Source organism: Aythya marila, assembly GCF_965140915.1.
Source record: "Aythya marila genome assembly, chromosome: 1".
In the NCBI taxonomy this organism is placed as follows: domain Eukaryota; kingdom Metazoa; phylum Chordata; class Aves; order Anseriformes; family Anatidae; genus Aythya; species Aythya marila.
In genome coordinates this window covers 195,205,776-195,223,385 of record NC_139042.1, presented here as the reverse complement: position 1 = coordinate 195,223,385, position 17,610 = coordinate 195,205,776, and the positions used below count along the sequence as shown (strand labels likewise).

Here is a 17,610-nt window from a genome sequence, read left to right as displayed (position 1 = left end):
AAAATTAGACAATGCTTATTATCATAAAGTGATGTTATGTATTCTACCGACTAAGTGTTATATGAGCACAATTCCAATATTTTGCTTAAAAACAATGTTTTTTTTTACAAAAGAAAAAAAAAAAAGTTTTACTGAGCAAATAATTTCATGTAAACAGTGAGATTTATTACAGAAGCTATACCAAAAGTTCTCCCAGAACAATGCTCAGCGCCTTATTAATTTTCAAAGAAAGAGGTGTTAGGTTATATATTCAAACAGAAAGTGTCCTTCCAGGACATGGTGTTTCTGCATCGTTGCCTTGTATTTTATTGCTGGCATCCCCAGGTTCTTCAGCAATGCACTGAAAATGCTCCAGGAAGCCTGAGCAGTTCTCACAGTCAAGCTGGACTCTAAGTAATGGCCTGACACAAAATTTGTGCCACCATCAAATGTGCAGAAAGCAGCCCCCTGTCTGATGGTAGGAATCTGCAGATGATTTAGTGTCCATTTCAGTGAACTGAACAAATCAATTGATCATGGTTTTGCATAATTGCATATAAGTTGGAGATGAAAACTTATCCATTACAGTTGTTAGTGTTATCTAGTGCAAGATAAATGGAAGTTTTCACATGAAAACTTGAGGATTTTGATATTTTCATTCATTATGTTTGGAATGAGAAGTCAAAGTTTAAGTTTGAGTTTTATTTGTGAATATTTCAATAAAATACGAAATGCTCAGTATTAAATAAATGAAATAACACATGAAAGTCAAAATGAATAATACAGACGAAACAGTAAAATCATAATGCTTCATTTCCACATATTTGTTGCAAATTTTAAAATTGACTTGTTCTGACAATGCACTTTGATTTTAATGAAGCTGTCTTTCCAGTTGAAGGATCTTCCTCTGTAATAATTAAGATCCTCTTAGTTTTCCAGCTAAATTACACTAGAGAGTTGCTTATTCTATCAAAGTGTTTCTTTTGAATGAAAGGAAACAAAAACAAGAGAAAAGAGAAGAAAAGAGAAGAGAAGAGAAGAGAAGAGAAGAGAAGAGAAGAGAAGAGAAGAAAAGAAAAGAAAAGAAAAGAAAAGAAAAGAAAAGAAAAGAAAAGAAAAGAAAAGAAAAGAAAAGAAAAGAAAAGAAAAGAAAAGAAAAGAAAATCAGTTTCAAAAAATCAAAAAAAGCTTCAAAAAGCTTTGTCTCTAAACTGGGATAAAAAAATCTTGGATGAAATCAAGACCACTTCTTAATGTCTCTCGATCAAAAAGCCCAAACCCGACAAGCTATTCTTATCCTGAAATTGAGAAAATATATATTTAAAAAAAAAATACTTTGGCCTCCTAAGTAAACAATAGCCTCTGCCTATCGCATCATCACATTGTGATTAGATTTATTACAGCTGCATGCTCTTGGTTTGAGTGAGATGTGCTGTCGTTTTAATTGGCTTATGTGTCATGCTGAGTTCACCAATGCATTAGAGCCTGCATTGTCCTGGTGCTGAAGTATATGTTTCCTTTAAAAAGATGAGCCAGTCCAATGCAATCTTTCAGATATATTCCACTGCAATGAGTGGCAACATTTTCTAAATTAGATTGGAGACTTAAGCCATCAACAAAGTAACTATTACCTCCTGCATTTCCCCTCCCTCTCATCATATCTGAGAAATCCCTGTTGAAGTATGTCCTTTCAGTTCTGGTGCAAAACCTGCCCATCAAGAAGCACAAATTCTCCTTTTATTTCTGCCACAGGCTTCAGACTATTTCTGGCTACTCAAATAATGAATAACACCAGGCAGCTCATTTCATCTGTCTGTGTCTTTATATAGCAATTCTGTGAATAGAAGGAATAGTTCTTAACCAATCTTCAAGATTTCTGAATGAGGTCAGAAATGACCACCATGAGCATAATTTGCAATGAATGTTATGGATACTCAGAAATCACATATATAGCAATGTAAAATCACGTTTGCTCATAGTATAGATGTTCTTTCATGTCCCTCACATCCACCATATCAAGGTGGTTATGGAATTTGAATTCACATCTGAATGATCTGATTTTTGTTGTCTTTTCCATCTGCATACAATATGAGGTGTTTTCTAAAGTTATTGTGAAAACTGATCAAGTCTAAATAGGAATAAAACAGTCAAAAACAGTTAAAAGTGCAAGATTTAATGGAGACTGAAACCAACTGATGAATTGGATTATCATTTTTGAGTTATTACAGCCAAGTGAGGGGAAGGACTAGCAGAGATGAGAGATGTTCTTATTAATACCAGATGTACTCTGCATGTCTGTAAAGAGCTTTACAAACTTCTATTTGTATTACATTATCTGTTGAATTTTCCAAGTGGATAGTGAGAAGTAAATCATAAAAATAAAAGTATACATTCATATATCTATTTTTTTAAATTGTTAGTAACAAACAAATTTTTAGACAAATTCCTAGAAGAGATAATTGATGATAGTGGAAGCCCTGATTAATATAACAGATGCATTTTATTGTCTTGTTATCTTAGGAGAAGGGGATGACCATGTATTTCAATCATGTGACAGTAAATAGGAATAAATAAATAAATAGGAATAAATAAATACGTAGAATTCAGATATTTGTCTGAATATAGACTGATCCATGGTCTGACATCCTGTCTGGTCAGATGAGATAATCTGAATTGTCTTTGTCTGTCCTGTTGAGTTTGAGTTTCCCTTTGTTTGAAATCAGTAGACTTGCATGGATAGGAAAGTCCTGTCTGCACCCTCAGGATATCTATTATATGGGGAACTTCAGAACAAAACAAAAGTTAAGTCTTTCTCTTTCTGTGTTACCTTCTAATTTCAGAGCATCTCTTTATTTCTTCTCTTTTCTTTTTTTTTTTTTTAGGAAGAGAGTTCAGTTTTGATGTTGATGTGCTCTAGACATAGCTTTGGCTGTGCTGCTGATTGCAGGATTTATAAAAATATATACTTGTGTGGAGCAGATGGTTTTAAGAACTTTCTTTTATTAAATATCTTAAGTCAATGAAATAACATGGAGTGATATTTATTCTACAGGCTATGTATAATATGTCCATAAAGTGAGCACTGAAATTAAATACAATAATGGGTATAACCTGTCAAAAGGTTATAACAGTATAATATTTTGTGTAGAACTGTTTTGGGTACTTTTTCTTTTCTTTCTGATTATTAGTGGTAGGATTAATTTTAAAATATACTTTAAAAAAAGTCTTGGTTCCTGATGGTTTCTAATTCCACTGTCTCTTTTGCAGGTGGCATAGAATGAGATTGTTTTCTTCCAAAAATATAAAAATTATTAATAAAAATGTCCTACTGTTTGCTTTAGACAGAAACTCAATTATCATGTACAAAATTTGAATTGCTGTTACATAGTTTTGGACAAAGGGTAAATTATGTCTTAAATTAAAGAGAAATTGCATGCATTAACAGGACACATTTGCATCGTTGAGCTTTCTAATGCCAAGGAAATATTAGAAATTGTGTATTATAATCAAGTTGCATATGATGCAATCTACAGTGGCAAATTTTATTTTTGGTTATGTTGCTGAGTACTGCAAATGGCTTGGTCCTGAACTGTGGAAGTTATGTGGAAATTATGAGTAAAGGAACCCAAATCTGGCTATAGATAACAGCCATGAAAGAGTCCCACAGACTCTAGTCCCACAGAGTGAGCTGCTTAATGATTTTCTCCTTTTGCTCAAGAGGAATAATAGTATTTTCTTTCTGCTTCCATTTAAGATTTTACACCTAGGCACAGTAAGATGTCCTAAAGAAGTTGAGGGAGGGAGGGAGGGAGGGAGGAAGGAAATGTAGATGAATAGGGAAGAAAAGTGTGCTTGTACATGTATGTGAGAGCCAAAAGATGCACATGCACCTGCTTGGGAAGAAGAAGCAGATTTGAAGGTTTCTGTTGTCTTCTTTCCCTGTGTGATCCAGAAACACAGTCTGTAATTAGTGTAACCTAATCTTATCAGATATTTATGATTGTACATTTCACTGTAAAAAATTCAGGCCTGCCCTGAATCACAGTGAAAAGCAAAAGTTTTTGAAAGCACTGAGCAGTACCAGAGGAGGACTTGTTGCAATTGTTTGAAATATGAAATATAATTTATTTTTTAAAGAAAGCAGGATTCATGGAGTAGATAGATTTTACTGTTTTAAGCCATCTGAATTTGCATTAGTACTGGATTTGGACCTTTATATGTTATCATTTAGAAGTTGTCATAGCTCTTGGATTCTACTTAAAGGCCAAGAAATCTGAACTAGTGTGAGTAATATTAATACCTTGTGGTGGCTCTGTCAAGGAAGAAGCAATGGCAAAAATGATGCAGCTGAATATGTGCCTACTCATTTAATATTGATTCAGTAAATTTTATAAATATTTCTTTTTGTAGTATCATAGTAACCTTTACTAAGTGTGGTTATTCCACCATAATCTGTCAATGTTTTGCAATTATTCATCCCCTGAAGGCTGTGTATGAAATGCTGTGTACAGCTGTGTGTTTTGAAATGGGTGTGCTCTTTCAGTACAAAGAACTGTACTCATAGAGGTATGAACAAGTCTTTCTTCCATGCTGTTTCCCCATATGCTTCACAACTTAAAAATATAAAGCCATAAGAATTAAATAATAATAATAATAATAATAATAATAATAATAATAATAATAATAATAATAATAATAATAATAATAATAATAATAATAATAATAATAATAAAGCAGTAGGGGGAATTGAATAGAAATGGGATAAGAGAGCTAAGGGTATTTTCAGCAGTGATATCCAATCAAGTAGAAAGTTGATGAAGCAGAGATGTAACAAGAACCTAACACAGATAATACAGTCTGGAAGAATTTATTTACAGCAGTACTTAGAGAGGAATTTTGTATTTTGCCATTGCTTTAGTGAGTATATTTGCATAAGTATATTAGATATATAACATGAATATTTACAGGCATTTGTAATAGTCTGTGGATATCTACAGACTTCTCTCTCTTAAACATTACTTTATGCCAGCAAGTAGGCTTAAAGTAGTATTAGTAAGGGTTTTGCCAAAGTTGCACCTTTGGAGCATTTTCCTAAGTAGAAGTCAGTCAATGATCTGAGTCATAATAGAGAATGATAACGCTGTAAATACATGTAGCTAGTCTTGATATTATAATTTTCACTATGTCATCCTCATCTACTATCTGTAGCTTGAAAAGGCTATTTTGGACTCATCACATTGTGAGCAGAAGTAGAGAAAGTCAGTCTTAAATTTCTCATTTCCATGGGATAGGGACATAGATATATGGGATATATAGGATAGGGAACATAATATGATCCCTTCAGCAGAAGGTTGTGTGTGTGTGTTTGTCACAGAAAAGAGGTGGAGCCTTAAAGGTGTTGCTTTAAATATTGGAGCAATGACAGTAAATGTGATAGAATCGCTCTGCAGGAGAGAAGACTTTTTCCTCCTTACACTGTGCTCAAGAGCTCCATCCTCAGGAGTGTGAGTTATTCATGTCTCTAACCTGGACTACATAAAAAGGACTACATTTAAAACTCCTCTGTAGACAGGGAATCTGAAATCAGTCCTTCTTTTCATGAGTAGGTGGATTTTCAGAAATTATTTTCAGAGCAGTCAAAGTCTTTTAAAGTCTCAGGAAATATTTCTACATGGCCAATGCAGAGTACTTAAATGGAATTACCTTCAGGGGCACTCACGTATGTTCCAATTGATTGCATATTTTAAATCCAATCTGATGAAAGCAGACAATCATGTACACAGTAGCAAAAGTTCAGGAAAGGACAGCAGGATGTATGTCTTAAATAAAATTGAAAATAAAGAAAGAGTATTTTGTGTTACATACATATTTTTATAATAACCATATTTATTATATATTCATGTTCGTGTGCAGCTATATTGCAGACAAATAGTTTTGTCATATAAAACTTAGCTATAATATGCAATTTACAAAAATAGCTCTTTCACCGGATCATGTGTGGTTCAGCCAGATGATAATGAGTCAAAAATCCTGTATAGATCCTTGGAAAGGGTGATAGCAGTGGCAGTATTGTTCCAAATATTCACCTTAAATTACCCATGATGAATTAATATGCAACTGCAGAGATATCTGAGTTATAAAACGTATAATCCAAGTACTGAGATTTACTAAAAATGGTGTGGTGCTTTGTTCTGGTTGGTCTGCAAAAATCTGCCTGAGATTTTCACTAGAGTGAAAATACTCTTGTAAAAGAGTATTTCACCTTTTCACCTCTTGGCGTGTCATGTAGGGAATTGTTAGCCTCTCTCTGGTAGACCTTGTATTTATCTCCAATATGCATCTTTTTCTCTGCTGTCAAATCTCATGGTTAACTGAGCTCATTTTCTCTCCATGCAGATATTCTCAGTGAAAATAATCTGAAGCAAAATGTGTTGAGCATTGTCAGCCCCAATTTATTTCCATAATTAGACAGTAGGTGTCTTGATCTGTAACACATAGCATGAGCAGAGGGACTAAGACTACTTAAAAAGATAAATTTCTTAAATGTTGTGTGCAGGCTGGGCATCAAAGTATATGTAATTATATGTAAAATGTTTCTGGGTGTTTAAAATGGTGTTTAAATGGTCTTACTCATGAAGCCACAGCTCCTGTATTCAATCCAATTGTTTCTCTAACACTTCAGCATAACATTCAGACATCAAGAATGGTCTGCACTTTTCTATTATTAATTTTTTGCCTGAATCATTTTTCCATCCATCCTAACATTTTCATTCTCAGAAAATAAGTGCTGACTGAGTTAATGACTTTGTCATTGTTACTGACATGGTATAAAAATGAATAAAACCAGCATAGCATAGCGCAGCGTAGCATAACATAGCAGAGTCTTTCATAGGAGTTTTTAGATGTGAGGGTGGTTATGTTTTTAAATTTAACTGAAAGACTAACTCAGGTGTGTTTACAGACAATACGATGTTAATCCTGGCAAAATGCCAAGCAAAAATACAAAGCATTTGAAGTTATGCTATATTGACAGATTAGCTCCTGAATCAGTGACTGTGGCATAGTGGCATAGAATAGTGACATAGAATAATTTATTTTCAAAATGAAACTTTTTCAATACAAATTTTAGAACTCCTGAGAATTTTATTTCACTTTTTATCTTGTTTCTCAGACACAGCTGAAATCTCCAGTGTTGCCTGCACATGGCCCTTTCAGTGAAGCATTCTGAGACTGAGTGGAAATAAGGACTGAATTATGCTTTTACCCACTAAAGTGCCTCCAAGTCAGGTTTGGCAAGAGAGCAAAAAGATGTCTCTGTTGCCATTTCCCATAATGTGCAAGTGGTATGAATAAACAGAAAACATCATTAGGGTCATCACATTTGTAACTGATTTACTAATGTACCTTAGGACGTCATTTAGGTTAGCAGCTTAGGTTAATGAGTGAAATATTGAACATATACTGGACATTCATGGGAGAGCTCATTCTAGTATTTGTTGGATGGACACAGAACATTTTTGTAGAGACAAAGCAAAAAGTCAATGAGAAGAGACAATGATTTTTCTTCTTATGCGAACTGTTGTTCCTCTCAATATCACATGTAAACAGAAAACACAAGACAATTTTCTGCTACAGCTTTAACTTCATTGTTCTACTATAGTTAAGAAAACATTGTATTTGAAACTTTCAGAACAGATTTATCCACAGGTATTAAAGAAGATAGAATGTTATGAGAAAACAATTAAAATAGGCAATGATTTCATATCACTTGTGTTGTGTATACACACACACTGCTTTCATTCCAGACCAAATTTTTTGTGTCAAACTTCACGGTAGATTGACTTTTTATGGCCACTTTTATGAACTCCTAACTGAAGACATTTGTGCTAACCCAATAGTTTTGTATTACACTGCAGTACTGTAAAAAATAACAAAATAACAAAATGTAATGCATTACCTGAAGTGAAATTTGAATTTTCATTTTTCTGCTAAAAGCAAACAAAAAAAAAGTATTAACAAGGTGGTTTTATTTTTTTATCACTTCTGGTACATTACTAACCAGTCTGAAATACTTCTGATGACATGACATATAGTATAATAGTACATTTTATTGTATGAAGGTGAAATGATTTCCCTTCATGCTGTGAGACAAATATAGAAGATCATATTGCAAATGGTGTAGAAAATTTATACAACAAGTAGCTCAAGTAGCTTTATGTTTTCTGAAGGAATGTATGCCAGGGGAAAAACTACTCTTGATAAGAAAAAGTCCAGCATATCAAGAAAGGGCAATGGGTAGTCAATTGTACTTCTAAACTTCTAAACAGTAAAAGAAATGTTTGTACTTCAGGAATAAAGTGATGATTTCCTGTTTATCTTCAAAATAAAAAAAAAAATAAATAAATAAAAAAAAAAAGCTTGTATTTTAACTAACATTCTATGACTTCTAGAGTGTACATATTTTAGGCAACAAATTCAAAATAGTAACTTAATTCTTCCATCAAATTCTGTGTTGCTGAGAACACAGGTACATCAATTCTCTGTATTTTATGTGAACTGCTGTCTGCACTGGGAATTCTGTTGTCAACTTTATATCTTTTTTTACTTTCTGCCTTTTTTTTAGTGCTTTGCTTGTAGTTTTATGCTGTTTAGTTTTCATTGTTTCTCTTAGCTGTTTGATTTACACTTTTTTTACATTTTTTCAGTTAAAAAAAAAAGTTACAAATGGGATCTATATGAAATAATTAGGAATCATTTTTATTCTAAGCTTTGATCCTCAGCCTATTTAGATAAGTAATTACTGTTTGTTTCTTCTGTTTGTTATGTTCATGTGGCAAAACAGTATGAAGTTAAATCACTATACAGCACCATGAGGAATGCAGCTGAAAACTGTTCTAAGTGAAATGGAAAGAAGGGCAAAAGGACGAGATTTTTCTTTTTCCAAGTAGGACTTAATTTCTAAGCAAAAGGGAAATACTACTTTTTCCAGTAGCCAATATGTAGATAATATTCCCTAAATAAATATGATATGATATTAAGTTTTGCAGGATCAGCCAAGTTATATTTAGTTTACCTGAATATAAAATGTCAGCACAAATGTCTCCTCCCAAAATAGCAGTACATAAGCATTAAAAAAAAAAAAAAAAAAAAAAAAAAAGTGAATTAGTGTCATTGAAAAGTGAAAAGTATCACTTCATATACTGGTGAGGGTTTTGCACCAAAACTGTTTCTTTTTAGAAATTTGTTGCAATGGACATAATAGTGTACAGTTCATTCAAAACCTTTTTAACAGAAATGCAGAATGTGCAACGATTTTTTACCTTCTTAAGTTTATCATCAAAGCATCTTGTTAAATAAGCTGCAGAATCAAGATATCCATGGAGAATAAAATGTTAATTTCAAACCTGTTAATTAAAGAAAAGTAAAAATTTGTTGCCACTGGGAAAATGTATGTCTCCTTCACATCTGTATCATCATGGCTTTATAACACAGCTTAAAGGAAATGGAGAAATAACATATCCTCTCTAGGGTTTTTTCAAGCTTTTCATGTGCTGTAGAGTCATCTGAAGTAAATGTGAATCCAGTCATTAATGTTCTTTGACAGTATAATATGTATATATACACAAGAAAAAAAATATATAAATATATAAGAAAAAGAAATAATAACATTCCACTAAACACATTTTTGCTAGCTCTGTATTCCCTGATCAACAAAACGGAATCATTATATGAGAGAAAGGGAGCTGGTTTTACAGGATGAGACTTTAAGAGATTTGTCTATGTCCTATTCCTAATTATGAGTATTGTGTATCATACCCCTGCATAGGAAAGCATATCTATACTTCTATGTACAACCTATTGTTTGTACATAGGTACAAACAATATTTACTGTTAATACCAATTAAAATGGATGAGTTCCTGCAGAGCTCCTTCAGGGCTTTACAAGAATGAAATAGTAAAGATCTTGGTCTTCTTTGTTAAAATAAATAAATAAATAAAAATTACTATGGTTGCTTCCATGTAACATATTTCAGTTTTTACTACTGCACTATATTTGTGACCAGAGGGCAAATAAACATTGTTTATCATAATATAACGGATAATTCTTTAATGTAGACTCATTTTGCCTCCTATTTTTCACTTTCAGTGATTGGCTTATTGTAAACTAATTATAAGATATTTCTGAGCTCCATTTTTTACATCAGATAACATGTTTTTTAATGTCTTCATGTTTGCTAACCATCTGGGGACAGGGAGTATGATAGACGTAAATGAGCACTCAGGATGGTCTCAAATGCTCAAGGTGTAGATAGTGAAAAGTCTGCTACACATCTTAGAGTTCTGTTAGACACTCTCAAGTGCCTAATTGTAAGGCTATAGGTATTCTCCTTCCTAAAAGTTTTCATTCTGAATTCAAAATCATTAAAAAAAAAAAAAAAATCTGAAGCAAAGCCTGGTGCTGCTAATGCATTTAAACTTCACTTGATTTAAACTTTACCAGGCACTTGATATTGACTAGCTGCATCTATTTTTTTGCACTAATAGACTTTATTGTCACAGGATCATCAAATACGTAGTCTAGAAGGGACCTTTAAAAATCATCTGTTACAACACCCTAGTCACAGCAGCACCAACTTCAAAGTTATACCCAAATTCAAATGTAGATCCTGTTGCTCAAGACTTTATCAAGTTGACTTTGAGTGTATACAAAGATATAATATTTTCTTGGCAACTGGTTCCAATGTTTGATTATTCCTAATGTGATTTTTTTTTCCTCTTAAGAAGTTTAATGTTAGTATTTGCTATTGTTTAATTCTGTATATTTGGCATTATTGAGAGAGCCAAGGCTGAGGAAATTAGTTCTACAGTCATTCTTGGACAACTCTGGCAAAACCACTGTCTTAGCAGATCTAGTTTCAGAGAACCAGAGAATGCCAGAACCAGAATACTAGAGTACCAGAGAATGCCATTGATAGCAGTCTACTTACTCAGAATATTAAGGATTGGTCTCAACGTCTTGAACAATGGAAAATGAAAGGTTTTAATTTCTGGGTCCTGGTAAACTAGGATTGTTGCTTATATTCAAGATAGTCTTTCACTGGGCCAAGGAACTTGAAAGTACAAACAATAAGTACTCAAGATAGAGGTCATACATCTTCCATAGACTATAATTTATACCTTGGTGGATGGAGGTATCTATTCATATGGTTGGAAGCTGCTGCCTTTGTGTCAGTGTCATCTTTTTACATGACTGCTGAGAGCCAACTTGAGAAAGAGTAAAGATGCACTCAATACAAATGAGAATGTTAATAATTCATAGCTAAGTACATCACTAACTACGTGCTGAATTCATAGAGTTGGAAGTTCTACAGCCAGAGGGTATCATTATGTTCACCTTGTCTGACCTTCTGTGTTACATAAAAGATAGATTTCTTTAACCATTTTTAATAATTAAGGCCTATTCCTACAAAACAACAACAAAATCCTCTAGATACAGAGAATCTACCACATGGTAGTAATTCAAGTTATTGATTAGCTTCTATAAGAGAAACATACAACTCATTTTAGTCTCTAGTCCATAAAGGTTCAGCTTCTAGCTATTATATAGATCACTGTGCTAGACGCTTTATGAGGCACATAATTACTCGTTAAACTCAATGTTTGTTTTAAAAATATTTTATGAGACATCAGCCACTTTTCCATAATGTAAAATTTGAAATATTAATTAAATCCTTCCACTGTGTGATCCTAGAACATCCATGTCCTGTACCTACATCTGATTTCACTCATATTTATTATTCTACTTCACATTCTCTTGTTATCTATTTCTACTCTACTACTTTCTGTAGCAGATTTAACATATGACACATTCAGTTACTTCACATGTGTTTAATATGTTCCTATAATAGCACAAAATCTTCAGGGACTCTGCTATCATTTGGAGAAAGAGCATCCATAATTTTTTTTTTTTTTCCTTTTTTTTCTGATGTGTATAATATAACTCTATCAGGTTTTCCTATACCTATGTTGTCATTACCATAATGGAGAGAGCTAGTGGACATAAGTAACATTGATTGATGTTACCACCTTTGTAATATTTTGACTCAACTTTTTCAAGAAGAGCAGAAATAGTGGGATATTTATGGAAATTTTCAGTTTTTCTTTGGTAGGAAGGAAACTTCTAATTAGAATTTAAATTTCTAATGGCATAAATGTGGGTGAGACTGTCATCAAAAATCAACAAGTCTACAAAATTAGTAACAGATTGGAGAGGTCAGAGAACCAAAGAATCGTGGAATTGTAGAAACATAGAATCATTAAGGTTGGAAAAGACCTCCAAGATCTCAATGGTCCAACCATCGCCCTACTGCCAATGTCACCCACTAAAGCATGCCCATAAGCACCATGCTCAACCTTTCATTAAAATCCTTAGGGACAGTGACTCCACCACTTCCCTGGGCAACCCATTCCAATGCCTGACTGCTCTTTCTGAGAAGAAATGTCTCCTAATTTCCAACCTAAACCTCCACTGGCACAACTTGAAGCTATTACCTCTAGTCTTATCATTAGTTATCAATGAGAAGAGACCAAACCCCAGCTCCCCATAGCTTTCTTTCAGGTAGTTGTAGATAGCAATAACGTGTCCCTTGAGCCTCCTCCAGACTAAATAACCCCAGTTCCCTCTGCCACTCCTCATAGGACTTGTGTTTCAGGCCCTTCACCAGCTTCTTAGACCTTCTCCAGATATGTTCCATGGACTTGATGTCCTTGTACTGAGGGGCCCAAAACTGAGCACGGTACTTAAGGTGCGGCCTAACTAGAGCAGAATACAAGGGGACTACTGAAGGCACAACCACACTGCCATAAAGCCAGGCCTTGTGGGATGGTGCCATGTGGTGTGTTCAATGTTGTTTTGAATATTTGTTCTATATTCTTGTTTCTTCCTAATAAGGATACTTTTAAAAGAGTTTAGAGATCATTATATTGCACCTTTGATATTTTCTTTTAACTTTATCTTTGGAGAAATGTGTTTCATTTCATTTAATAAAATGTATTTATTTTTTTGGTGGCTATAGTATAAAAACAATTCCTTGTGCAATATTAATTCCTGTACCTTCATAATATTATTTCTGTTAAGCTTGCTGCTTCTGCCAAACACGGAATTATCTACATTTTTGGTAGAGGGCAATTTTATATATCTCATATTGTTCACAGATTTTTTTCTAAAATCAAACACAGAAAAACTTTACAAAAGAATCCATGAAGCAGGTTATATAGTGGCTTTTTTTTTTTTTTTTTTTTTTTTGATATTACTGAACTAATTCATTTACTGTGAATTCCTTAGTTTTATTGGATTATGATCTAGATAAAGTCTCAGTAAGATAGAGAGCATTATTTATTGCATACTTTTAGTCTGAAATTAATAGTAAAGTCTGAGGAAAATGTACCGTGTGATTTATGAGCTTGATTTCAGTAACCTGAAAAAAATTAAAGCCTCAAATTAACTTCTTGGCTGGTGTGAATCAATAGCATTATTTAGATTTATTCTCACTGTGGATATGATTGCATGTATTTAATCTCTTCATAAGTATATTCTTTCCTCTAGATATTTCGTCTAGATATATCCTCTAGATATAAAACCCCCACAGCCACAGTCTGGAATGTCAGGAATTATGGAACTGATTCCAGTGGGAGATTTGCATCAGATGAACCAATTTAACTTAGTCCTTTTTTGACTGGTAGCTGATCAAAAATCCAACAGACTATATTGAGCCTTTACTTTCTGAAATAGTGGCAGTCTGGGACAGTTTTAAAGAGCTGGGAGATGGGTCTGCATTAATTTTGAAAAATGAATAAATCACATAAAAAAATGTGAAAATGATACACAATTCAGATCATTAATAGATCATTTCAAATAGGAATATATGATACTCCCTCTAGTGACGAAAAAATAATTTCTAATTTTTTCATTTGAAATGCAGCATTAAGTCCATAAGATGATTTATTCAAAATGTTGTTGACTAGTAAAATTTGGAAGCAATCTTTTATATTCTGATGCTATATGGTTTTATTGCTTACATATTTTGAATACTATCTGAACAAGAAACTCAAATGTTTCTTTAGATGTACTTGAATGCAAGATTTCTGGACATGTATCATTATCATTAGTTCCATTTTCTGTGAAGACTCTGTGAATCACAGAACTTATCAGTGATGAATTAATTTTCCCTACTCAGTTAAAAATAAATTCATAAAAAAAGAACAACTGTTAGTTCAATAATAAATAGGCCTATTTTGTACTCATGTTTCTTATATCCTTATTTTTTTCTAAAATGACATTAAGATTCCATGTTTCTTATAGAAGCTAATACATAAGCAATATATATAGTGCAAAAATTAGATTCAGTGGGTATGTAAGGCTTATGCAGTAATTATAAGATTACTTCATTTATAATTATTATCTTTATTAGATGTAATTCAGTCAACCAGTATAATTTATATACTTACAAGACTCTTCTGGTTTAATAAAAATAAGTTTGCTCCCCTTGACAGCTTCATTCCTTAAATGAACTCTGTGTATTGAAATCTGTACTCTGCAAGCTTTCTTCTTGTGGAGTTCAGCCAACACAAAGTTTTCTTGTTGTGGCTATTGTTTTATTTTACTTTCAGAAAAACATTTACTATAGCTAAGTCAGAAAATGCCTCATAATTTTTATTCTTCATGGTCAACTGATTCTGAGACTAATATTCTTGGCTAGGTTTTCAAGACCTAATGAATTATTAGATTTAATGTTTCTTTATTCCAGAATCTTTTTATACTGGAATTCGAATTGCATTACTTGAAGAAAAAAATATTAAACCATAAAAAATTAAATATTAAAATTATTAAATTATTAACTATTTATTATTAAAATTATTAAAATATTAAAAATAAAATATTAAACCATAAAAATAAGAAATATATTTAATAAATTAATGGTCTTAGTGCTATATTGTGCAGATTAAAAATTAAAGTCACAGTTTGATGTGTGGTCTAGTTATTTAGACAGTGAAGTCTAAAGCTATTTTAATCAAATGGATTAACAAAGATATTCCACCAGTGGTAGACCCATGTTGTCCATTGGTTGATAATTTTGTCTACAGGATTTATTGAGCTCCTTGCCTATGGTAAACTAGTATTATAAAATGAGAGTTACAGTTGAAAATCTGGTAACCTGGAATACAAGGTAAATTACTTGAATCATATTCTGTATGAGCTGGTTCAACAGTTGTATACAAGTCCAGTTGTGTAGGAAGTCTGAGGCTTTTTGGTAACTGAGGAGAGTGGAGTAGGTCATGTCAGTTGTAAACTGAGTTTGTAATTCTGGTATGCCTGTTCTGTATATTCAGTGACATCCAATCTGCAGCTAACCTTCACCAGGGTTAGAAGGAATCATAGAATCATAGAGCCAGCCCTCTTGGGCAAGCTCAGTCTCCTGAATGCCATGAGTAAGGGCTTAGCCACAATGAAACACATCTTGGTGGATAGAAATCAAGCAGTGGGCAGGCAATGGGAAACCTATGAATGACCTCTCAAAATTTGTGTGAGTGTTTTTAGTACGGTTCAAAATGCAAACTCATTAACTTAGTCTTCAGAAATGGTTTTTAAAAACTGAATTTTTGTTTTTCTACTAAAAGAGTAAGTTCTTTTCCACGGTCAGATGTACCTGATGTTCTCTTGGTCTTTTACACTTCTCAGATGCTAGTTGCCAATTTAACAGCCACCTTGTAATATCTGACCATGTATTGATGTATAGTTCTTGAAGTAAGCAATGGGCAATAAATAGAAAAAAGAATACATATCTCCCAAGGGCAAACACGCAGTGTACAACTCTTCATGTGGGTTAACTCAAAACGATATGTCTTCTGAAGACATTTTGGTTTATTACATCAATTCTTATCCTAGTTAGAATTTACATTCAGATTTTAGAAGATAATTTACATTCTGGTTACTGGTTATTCTGTCTTTATATGCATATATATATTCAGATTCACATTCTGTTTATAGACAAAGCTTTCAGAGAATGGTCTGCTTGTTGGATTGGACACTGGGTGGAAAATTGACGGGTTTGTCAGTAGTATGGTTTTCAGCTGAGAGTGAGAGGCTTTCTCACCCTTTGCAACTCCAAAGATCATTTGGAACAAGGAAAATTGATTCAAGTTGTCATTCCTAAACCAGTGAACTAGTTGCAGCAATGATGTGTTTGAATCCATCTCATCCACAGCTAAATTACTCAAAATTACGAACTGTCCCCTGTTAGCACCTGGGCCATATTTTAGATCACTTTCCAAAAAAAGTGATATTTGGATAATTTGAGAAATCTCTTGACAGGTTTATTGATTATCTTTTGGGAGGAAAGACGAAGCCTTGGCTGGATTTGTCTAGTTAAAGCACCTTAACAGGGACTTGGTGCAAAAACACTTCAGCTGAGATTCATCTCATCTAACTTTAAGCACATATTGAAGGCTAATAAGTCAGGAGGCTACTGGCACTAAATACCTTTGGAAGTCAATAGGGAAGATAAAAGTGTCAATCTGACTAAAATCACCCTCCACTGAATACACAGAAAGCCTTGGTTGTTTGGTCCTATAGCACAGACCTGAACTGAATTGTGAAATGCTTGTGAAACTATGAGTGTATATTACTCATTCCTTTAACAAGCTTTACATTAGCTTGAACAGCAAAAGATTATTGCGTTGGTAAATAATAGCATAACAAATCTGCTGAAAATAACATTTTCTTTCTTTCTTTTTATTCTCCTTTTTTTTTTCCTTCTTAATTGGACAAAAAATAATAAGAATAAAAAAAGAATAAAAAATGTATTTAAAAAAGGACTTTTTTTTTTTTTTTTTTTTAGGAGCTAGAAGAATAGCTGGAAAATCTGAAGGGCATGTAACACAGGAAAGTTTTCCTAATATTACTGTCAGCATTTTGATAAAAGCACACCTAATGAAAGAAGCAGAAAAGCTTAAGTGGAAGCTATAGAAGCAGTTTACAAGGATAATGGAATAAGCATTTCTCACAGATTCTCCACTAGTCTCTTTGTGTTTCTAAATGAGGATTTTCACTCTCATATGTGGAATCTGTATATAATTCTAAAATATTACCATTGAAAATTAGTTGAGTTTGCTGTTCTAGACAATTTTGAAAGGAAAATCGAGGTGTTTGATCTAGAATCATTTGAATCATTCACATGACTTGGACCATGCATACATACATATATATTTTAACAGAGTTTTTCCCAAACTGTAGATGACAATATTCCCTGAAAGCCCATGACAGTATGTTAAAAAGTAACAGCACAGTTTGAATCAGACCACCAGAGTTTCAACTATCTTGTGAGCAGGGATAAAGACATATGGTTTTGTTACTGTTGTAGAAAACTCTATTTTGTTACAGTTGTAGAAACTCTATTTCACCAAAGGTGAATATGAACACCTACAACTAGTTATTATAACTGGTTCTTATTCCCCCACCCTGGGGAAACTGAGCAGCTGTCAACAGTCTCAAGGGATCACAAGAAAAGAGATGAGACTATAAGGCTCATACCTCAGAAATAGTGATTTAAGTCTGCTAGGGCTACTAGATAT

At 33.2% G+C, this 17,610-nt stretch overlaps 1 protein-coding gene across 4 annotated transcripts in view; it reads left to right on the top strand.

The window, feature by feature from the left end:
• MAGI2 (membrane associated guanylate kinase, WW and PDZ domain containing 2) overlaps nt 1–17,610 on the top strand; it is a 771,385-nt gene that overhangs the window by 426,063 nt on the left and 327,712 nt on the right. The window lies entirely within an intron of this gene.